This window comes from Anser brachyrhynchus, assembly GCF_964034855.1.
Source record: "Anser brachyrhynchus genome assembly, chromosome: 2".
NCBI classification, from domain to species: domain Eukaryota; kingdom Metazoa; phylum Chordata; class Aves; order Anseriformes; family Anatidae; genus Anser; species Anser brachyrhynchus.
The window spans coordinates 91827986-91837822 of NC_137695.1; the positions used below are offsets into that span (position 1 = coordinate 91827986).

The 9837-nt window shown below is 41.9% G+C and overlaps 1 long non-coding RNA gene across 1 annotated transcript in view; it reads right to left on the minus strand.

The window, feature by feature from the left end:
* LOC308190657 overlaps positions 1-9139 on the minus strand; it is a 72561-nt gene extending 63422 nt beyond the window's left edge. The window contains exon 1 of the long non-coding RNA XR_013947445.1: positions 1560-9139. This is a non-coding gene — a long non-coding RNA (uncharacterized lncRNA). The remainder of the gene's footprint in view (positions 1-1559) is intronic.
* Positions 9140-9837: the final 698 nt, after the last annotated feature.

Below are 9837 nucleotides of genomic sequence, written 5' to 3' on the forward strand. Positions count from 1 at the left end.
AGAGACCAATTTGCCAGATACTACCTAGTTCTGATATATAAGAACTAGGAGTCCTACTTAGACACACTGGGAAGGAAAGCCTAAAGGTGTGAACTGTGATGTAGGCATATATTTTTTCCTACAGGACGGATGTAAACATTGAAATGTTCAATAGATTATGGGACACACTAACACTAAAAATAATTAACGTTAGCAGCACGAATACTCCCTGGCTATAGAAAGTAAAATAAAACCAAATTTGACTTGGTAGCAGGGGGTGGATGATGACTGTGCAAGGCCAGATAACAACAAACCAGGTTAAAGGGAGCGGGGGATTTACACAGCTCAAATACAGGTGGGAGAGTTAGAACAGGTGGAAGTTATCAGTAAAATTTTTAAAAACAGTTCTGGAGCAGACACAGGCTTTTCAGTCATTTGCATGCTTTCATGCCTCAATATGAAGCAGCAACTTTAGCTAGACAGACAGGAGGAGCACAAGACAAGGATGTTGCCACCTCAGGTATAACAGGTAGTAGAAAACCCAGCCTACTTTCTCCTTAGAGTAGGCAGATTTTTAAGAGATATCCTTGAGAAAATGCTGTTGGACCCAAATAACCTGGTTTTCAGTCACCTGGGTAGTTTACCCTCTTTGAATCTTCCAAAGCATACTGCAGGGACTCTTACGAATGCCTTTTTCTGACATATGAAAGGAAGGAAAAGCCCCAGAGAACTTTAAATTGAGTAAACGTGAAGACACACAAGCTAGAGAAATAAATGCGAGAATCTCCTCATAAAACTTGAAAAGTCTTTATGAAATAAAAATAATTGCTGATAATTGGGAACAAGACCATGAGGACAACTGAGACTGTAGTGTGCTGTCTACCAAAACGATACTAACGTTGCAAGATGGGGATGTCTGGGGCATTGACAGAGCTACAGCAGCAGGGCCTGCCTTTGGAGGCCCAGCGGGACAGCAACAACTCTGAGCAAATTTACCCTCAATGAGTCATAATTAGCTTCTCAATCAGAGCGCTGGCTGAGGACAGAGGTTGATGAGGAGAAAAACATCCGGGAGCTTAAGATGGAAAAGTTATATGTATCAACAGTCTGAGGGCTGGATCTGATAAAGGAGTTGGGTGCAAACACATAACGGGTTGCAATCTCTAACTTCTAGTGCCTGGCTTCTGAAGTGGGAGTGCAGGCAGGATGCAGGTGGACAAAGGACTCGGAGAAAGCTGAGATTGCAAGGCTGCAAAACATGCTGCCCTTCAACCACCCTTCCAGCAGCCTCTCCTCTGTGCAGTCATGCATTCACTGTCCCTAGACCATCTCATGAAAGAATTAGTAGGCCTGTGATTACAGTAACGTAAAATTTCACTGCCACCACTATCCCTGATCTGATTTCCAATCAAAACAGGGAGAAAGTGCTGCACACAGCAATACCTCCAACCCTACTGATAGGAGCGAGGATGCAAAGACTTACTGCTACAGAAGAGGTGTCAGGGAGCAGCCAGGCCTTACCGCTCTCTTAGGGAAGGAAAGGCAGGGGTGGCCCCAGTAAAGGCAGTGTCCTCACCAACCTGGGTCACAGTCCCAAAGCATCCAAACACAGCCAGGTGCTGGTAACAGGTTCCACTGAACAGCCCCAGATACAAGGAGGCTGCAAACCAGGTGCACAGTCTGTTTGGGGCCTGCTAGAGATGAGGCAGGAACAGGCCTGTAGCCACGTACACCAGTGGCATAGCTCAGAAGAGGGTAGGTGGGCAGGCTTGAGTTTATAAGGAGCTCCTGGATGAGGCTTGTCAAGTAATTGATGCCAGGTGGTGGTACGCTGAGGGCCCTGGCGAGGATGTCTACAGTAACAGACCGAATACATCTACTGGATTTAGGTGGCAAGATTTTAGTAGTGTGGGAAGGGGGTGTCTCTAGAGGTGACCCCTGTAGGAAGGGGCCAGGGGCTGCCCTGTGCTGGACACAGCCAGCTCTGTTCACTGCTGGTTGAAGCTGAGCCCATCAGTACCATCTGTGACAACTCTGGGAAAAGATATTTTAAAAAGGACAGAAAATACTGAACAGGTAGGGTATGAATTTAAAAAAAAAAAAAAAAGAGAGAGAGAGAGAGAAAAGAAAAAGAAACTGAGAGCCAGGAGAGGAACATCAAGGTTAAAGAAGGAGGTTCTCTGTGGTGCTGGAGCAGATACCACTGCAGTCTGTGGAAGAGACCATGCCAGAGCAGACACCTGCCCTGCAGTCTGTAGAGGATCCTGCATCGGAGCAGCTGGCTGTTTCCTGAAGGAACTGTGCCCCATGGAAAGCCAACACTAGAGAAGATTTTTTCCTGAAGAACTGCAGCCCGTGGAAGGGCTTGTGCTGAAGCAGGTGAAAACTGTAAGGATGAAGGAGCAACAGAAATGAATTGTTATGGATGTGACTGCAACCCCTCGCCCCAGCCTCCATCTCCCTGTGCTGCTTGAGGGAGAGGAGACAGGGAAAGAATCAGTGAAGCTGAGCCTAGGAAAGAGAGGGGGAGATGCTGGTTTAATGTTTGGGTTTGTTTCTCACTACCCAGATCTATTTTAGCTAGGAATAAATTAAATTAATTTTGCTCAAGTTGAGTCTGTTTTGCCTGTGAAAATTATCTCCCTGTGCTTATCTCAACCCAGTAGCTTTTTCATCCTATCTTCTCCCTGTGTCCTGCTGAGGAGGAGTGAGCAGCTGGGTGGGCATTTGGCTGCTAGCAAAGGCCAACACAACACCAAAAATTGACTGGGTACCCATCCCCAAACTCCTTCCAAATGTTCCATCCCTCTTTCTCCATATTCTACAGCTTGTGCAAAATACTAAAGAGAACTAGTTTATGGATGACGGTGAGCAGAACAAGGGTTCCAAATTCTCATTTCCTTGGAAAATGAAAACTAAGTAAAATAAAATGCAGTTAATATCTTAATATGAATAATTAATAATAATTTAATGATTGTATTAACTAGAATAAGATTAGGCAACAGAATAAGACAAACATCTCTTTCCTCGCAGTCTGATTCCTCTCCTGCAACTGAGAATTTTTCCTCTGCTTGCTTATGGGAGAAAAAGGATATGGAGCTAGAATCACTCTCTTCTTTTGAGAAAGAAGAAAGGTGTTGCAGTGAGCTACTTTTAATTGCCTCCTTAAAACAGTAAACGAGCAAATAGGGGACCGGAGGTCAATGCTGAACTGAGCCTGAAGGGATTCAAATTTATATTTTCTGCCTCCTCAAGGCAAACCTTAATCACTTGCTAAGTATGGCTAAATGGAGGAAAGTTTCCAGGCGCTCTGGGCCACAGTGCAGAGGAGAATGCAATAATCAGTCTGTTAAGTCTTGCTGAGTTCTGCTTCCTCCTCCTCTAAAAGTCACTGAAACAAACAGAGGAATAGTCCAAAGCACACAGTTTAGGATTTTTCTGCCAGCTGAAGGTTCCAGTCACTACAGCAATGCTCCCCTTGTGCTCTCTCTCTTTTTGATCAAAAACTCTTACATTCTCAGTTATATACTAACCCAGTTAAAGGGAAAGCAGCATGATTCAGGCTGGGAAAACACCCTCCACTCAGCACTTACTCTAGTATGGCAGGTTGGAAAGAAAAGTTAAACCTCCTTCTGGCTGAGAAAGGAATTTATCCTGGTCACACACTCTCTCAGCATGTATTCCAGCCAATTAGGCCGTAATACAAAAGATGTGTAGGAAGACTGTCACACTACATTCACAACTTTGAAAAGGATGTCGTCAAATCTGTTTCTTGTGAACGATTCTCTGTAAGCAAGCGTTATCTGAAATCTATTTAGTCTGAATAAGCTCCTGAAAGTTGGAAGGATGACTGCCTGCATTCTGAACCTTTATTACACTCAGGGGACATCAGTGCTAATAGATCCAGTTTGGGGAGAGCAAAGTTCAAAACCAAGTCCCTGAAACTGCCACATCAATAGGGAACCACTCATATGGAATGATGCTTGAATTCCTAGCTCTGATGGGCTGTGCTTGCTTTTGAAGAGGATATGACCCTTATGATTCGTGCTTCTCCAGCACTGAACTGGATGATCCTGGTCAGTCTTCAAGCTGAAAAACACAGCTTAACTGCTTAGAGTTTATTGACCAACTTAGTTTGCAGTTTTATCCAAGTATAGTGATTGTTTATACACTTTCTCATCTGTCACGTACTCACCTTTCTGCCAGGCAGTTTGACTTCTAAAGTTCTTTAAAAAATGCACATTCCTCAAGCAGAAAGTAAATTACACCATGTGAGCATTCATGATAAGCAGCATGCCCACCTGCACGCAAGAAATCACAGGGTTAAACAAACGGGTCCTTTACTGAAAGAAAAGAGGAAACAGTGAAAACTTGGCAAGTCCAAATAATAAATCAGATGCTTCAGCAGCAGGCCCAACACTATGCTTTTCCTCAGCATCAGCAAGTTGCTGCTAGGCCAGCACTAGCAGGTCACCAAAAGACTCCTCTCCTAATGATATCCCATTAACCAGGATTGAAAGAGTCTAACTGCAGAGGAACCCTACACTTTTAAAGTACTCCCTATCCCAGCAGAAGCAATCAGATCTCCGTGATGTCTGTGACACAGAGCAATAATGCCCTTGTTTGCAGGATATTCTTAATGATACCAGTGTAGGCAGCAGGCTCAGGTCTTCAAAGTAATCCCAGTCCCCTTGTGCCTTCCCTTCACATTAATCAAAACACCTTCACTTCAGCTTGTCAACCGAAAAAATGCCTTCTTTGGAGTCCCAGGTTTCTAGGCATGCAGAACTATCAGTAACCTTTAACTGAGTGTCCCTAAACAGTGGGAGAGGTGCATTCCTTTGGTATTTCCAGTGGTTCTGACTCCCACAGCTGCATCCTCTGCCCATACTCACACAGCATATTGGGATGAGACCAGGATGCTCATCCTTACTCTGCTCCCTGGTATCCATTGAAGGAACTCAGTGGTGTAGGAAAGGAAGGAGCCACGTGCTCTCCTAGACCTCTCCCCTAGTCCCATTCGGATTGTTTACGGATCCGTGGTGAGCTATGCTCACACTGCAGAAGACAGTCGAGGACAGTACATCTAACGTGCCTACTGGTTTGAAAAGAAATGCCACCCCACCACTTCAGCCTGGGGCTTTTCTCCTAGTAGGTGAGCAATTTTGGTAACTCAACAGTTAACCCAGATAGTAACTCACTACAATTTTGGATGGTTTCTAGTTGGCTAAAGATGAATATCCTGCTATTTTGCTTTTTTTTCCTGGGCATCCTATTTTTAATAAATAATTCACTGCTTGGACAGTGTTCAGCAGAAATTAGTCTCTGTCTTTAATTAAAATTTAACAAAATACATTCCTTATGCTGGCTGGCTGTACTTCCCTAAACAGTCTAATTATCCTTCCTTGATGAAGTAAACAGCACAGCTACAATTTTCAGGAGCAATTGAATATTTTTGCTTTTACTGCTAAATGTGCCTCCACGTTCATTTCCTAGCTTGGGATCAATGCCTGCACCAGGAAGACAACACAACTTTCCTGTAATAAGGTTACTTATGCCTGTGATGAATTACTTTTGGCTCTTAATGACTCTCAGTATGGGGTTTCTTTTCCTCCTGCTTCACTGCTTGGAACATTTGAATTTTTTTTTTCCCTTTTCATCTGATGTCAAAAATCACCGCTTTGGTTCTTAATTAAAGTATTTAATTGTTAAGCTGATTCTGTTCCTTGCTAAGGTGGGACAAGATACTGTTGGCCCATTATTATTTCTCTCTTTTTCATCTTACGCCTTCAAAGAAAGAACTTTCTTACTGCAGGCGTTTCACTAGGATTTTTCTATACTAGAGGGTGGGTTTCTCTTTTTATTACATGTTCTTTTTAGTCATTCCAAACACATTGTCTCTAATCTGCTACCTGGCACAACTCAATCCTCTATTCAAATCACTTCAAAAAGGATTCCAAGCAGACTATTCAATTAGAATGATATGACTGCAAAATAAAAATGAAAATTTAATGATCTAGTTATATCCCATGGCTACCTCACCTATGTTATCTTCAGCTCTGCTTTCATGAACCCAACTGCATTCAGTCATTTGGGCCACAAACTATTCTGTGTTGCTGTCATCCCTCCATTATTTATTTATTTTTAAGGAAAAAAAAAAAAGAGAGAAAAAATAAACACCAAGATATCTGATTGTTGAATCAGATAAGAGGTTGTCCTATAGAAGCAGCACAGCCAATCTTGAGAAATGACAATGACATGGGGAAGGGGATTTCACATTGATCGATGTTTATGATACCAATGAGAGTTAATTCCTCACTTTTCACTGTACTGGCTCTTTTAAATCAGCACAAATGAATCACTCAATAGTCCCTGTCCTAGCACATGACTTAAGAGTCACTGCATGGCTTCTAGCTACCCTTAAGAACGCAGGGGACTGAAACACAGCTTGCCAAAATTAAAACAGATGGGTCCCATCTCACAAATTATTTCCTTTTTGTAATCAGCAGCCTCAGAAGATGTAGCACACAGACACCCTGACCTGCTTATCACACAGACAGTTGACTTTCATCTTGCCAGGTGGTTATGATTATCTACCAGATTACACTTTGATATGAAATTGGAATGTGGAGCTTGCACCTACAGGGCTTCTGGCAACACAGTTTGTAATGGGATCACCAGAGAGAAGAAAAGCTTGCAGAAATAAAAAAGGAGGACTTTCTCCCATGGCTAACCAAATTTCTTACAAATATCCAGTCATCACTAGAAGCTATAAATACTATTACTCAAAACAAAAGCAGAAAGGTTCAGTCCAAACCAGAAAATAAAATCTGTTCAATGTGTTTGTATTTAGAGAACAGACCCAATGAAAAAAATATATATGAGGATGAGGGAGAATTCATTAAATGCCTGAGACAGGCGAGTCGTCAAGTCTGCGCTATGCTTCTGAGGTTTTGTGAACAAGGTGGAAAAAATCTCAGCTAAAATAAAGTACCACCAGGGCCCCCCGCCAAATACAACAAACAGTGAAGGCAACAGTGGGAAAATCACTCCTCAACAACAGGATATGTGCAAAATGTCCAGGGCATGATACCAAAAAACTACATATGACCAGGAAAACCACAGGAAGTAAAACAATCTACCTTGCTAGATGATGTTAAAATGTCAGCCTTGACAGAAACTGAAGGAGAACAATCACTAAAGGCACAAGAAATTGCCTGATACAGCACAAGGACATTACCTATCCAAGCTCATCTCTCCATTTGTTCACACTGGTTATTCGTAGGAAGCTGGCTCAAATGTTGTTTAAGGAAACAAAAAAATTGCTAGGAAAAAATTGCTAGGAAAAGGGTTAAAGGGTTCCAGCATGGATATGTATGCAGATTCCGAACAGCCAATGCTCTCTCTAGAAGGTGTGTGGGATCACAGTGGAGAGCACTGGAGGCGTAGCAGGTAGTGAGAAAGTACGAATGAGTGCCATAGATCTAAGTTTCACTACAACTCTGTATTTTGTAGGCTTACATGGGCTCCCAGAGAATTTACATCAAGGAGATGAAACTCAGCACTGGAGGAGGAATTAGACAATTAGATTATGGTAAGCAAGGAGTTCCAGGAAATTTTTGATTTTAGAAACTACACCAGCATAATGTACTATGCATGTTATGGCAGAATCAGTTTATAAGCTTAGGAACTTAATGGGATGATAGGGAGAAGAACTTGTAACAAAATAAACTCCAGAACTTTACTTTTCTGAGTTGATGGTGCTGTGATGGACTTGTGTTTTTTTGTTTTGTTTTGATAAAACCAACTTTTGTTTTGTTTTGGTGAATGTTGTAAGAGTTTTCCAGATGCTTTTATACACAGACAAAAAACAGCTACATTATGAAAGTCAGAGAGAGGAAAGTTAAAGGAATTGGAAGGCTCTGGCACTCATGAAAGAAGTCATTTGGTATCGACTACATATTGCTGCCAGAATACTACATGTTTCAGACAATATAGAAATTTGTACCATCAGATTCAACAGTTGGACACTGACTGGGGTAACTCACCAGCAGTTTCAGGCTGCAACCTGCAACAGTCTTTAGTATACATTCATATCATCTTCTTTTGCTGCACAGATTTTTGTCCTGTCATGATTTGAACCCCAAAAGTGCTACTTAGAAGACAAAGAGGGCATAATGGTTTTAAAAAGGTCTTGCTGAATATGGGAAATAGTTTTGGCAGGGAGAGGGGAAGAAGTAGTACACTCTGAGCACTGTTACCGCAGCAACTTTGAGAAATCACAGCACAGACAAGAACTTGCTCAGAATAATTCTAGTTTTCCTTCACAGTAAGGTTTTGTGATTTCTGTGTTACTGACACTCTGAGATCAGTCATGCTTTCAGAGATGAGCTCTTAACACGTTAAGATCTAGGCTACTTCTATATATCTGCTTAACGACAGGATTTGAAATATACATTTGACTTTTCTGACTAATTCTGCTGTTGCTGTCTTCCTCCACATTGCTGCAGAGCACAGGAACCTCTCAGACAGCCTGAGTGGTGAGTTCGTGCATTGAGAGGGGAGAGGTCACACTGCAATGACAAAAATGAGCTAACACCTAGGAAGCCAGCTATGCTAGAATTAAATTAGAATTCATGCTCATCCCTTCTGGAAAAAAAAAAATGATGGCTTCTCTTCTCCTTCATTAGCAGAGAGAGGCTGGGCATATAAGTATGCTACAGTGTAATTTAAACAGCAAATCTGAAGAGGAAGGAGGGTGATAAATGCAAGTATCTAGTATAAAACGCGACTATAAGGAAAACACCAGCATACAGTCATTTCATTTACACACATTTCCCTTAAGGAAAAGAAAATAAAAATCAATGTTCAAAGAATCTTCAGTTACAGGAAAAAAAAAAAAAAAGCTTCTTGGAGTAGTCACTCTGAACATGACACTACACAGCAGCAGAAGTATTCCAGCATTAGCTTACAAATTTTATTCTGTCTGCATCTAACGGAAACCTGGGAAAATAACAGTAGACTTCCTCCTGTCTAAATCACCTACTTAGAAACTGAGACATACAGCAAGGGGTGTCTAGGTAACAGCCACAACAATATTTAGACACCATCTATTTATCTAATGAGAACTTATCCATAAGGAAAAGGACACATTTCTGGATTATATTTTACCGTGAACTGGAGGCATCTCCAATTCCTTTCAGTGTGTAACAGGCTGTTTACTGGAAATATAAAAGATTGCCTTCAAATAGAGAAAAATGAGTTTGAAAGCAGATCTGAACCTGAAGTGGTGAAGTCCAACACGGAATGTACCCTAAGGAAATTCTTGAGAGTCTACTAAGAAGCCAAGGTACCTGGCCTCTTCAAAGCCTTCTCCTTGATATTGACAGGGAGCTCAGATGCTGCTGGCAACAGTATGGCCTTCAGACATATTTAAGTCTCACTGTCAGCTGTAAGGTTCTTGCAGGGCTATTAGAATTTGACAGCAAGCTTGCTAAGCACTGCACAAAAGGCCATCCGCTGTCTAACCAACGAACAGGTCACAGACGCTTCTCATTTTGGAAAGAAAAGAATAAAATTGAATTTAAAATGTAATCTGCCACAAGGCTTTTGAGGAAACAGCTTCTCTGATCTGCAAATCAGAGCTAAAAGGATAGCCCTTGCATGTCCTTCTCCTGTTAAATTTGTTCCCCGAGAGGACAGATCTGTATCTTCTGAAAGAAACAGGGAGAGCTCTAAAGTAACATTGGTGTGTTCCCATCTTTCACTGGTTTTCAGCATCAGTGGTCCAGGCTAACTAAAGGATGACCTGCTAAGGGTTATTTACATACACATTTCAGGTGTGAGCATGCATCATTT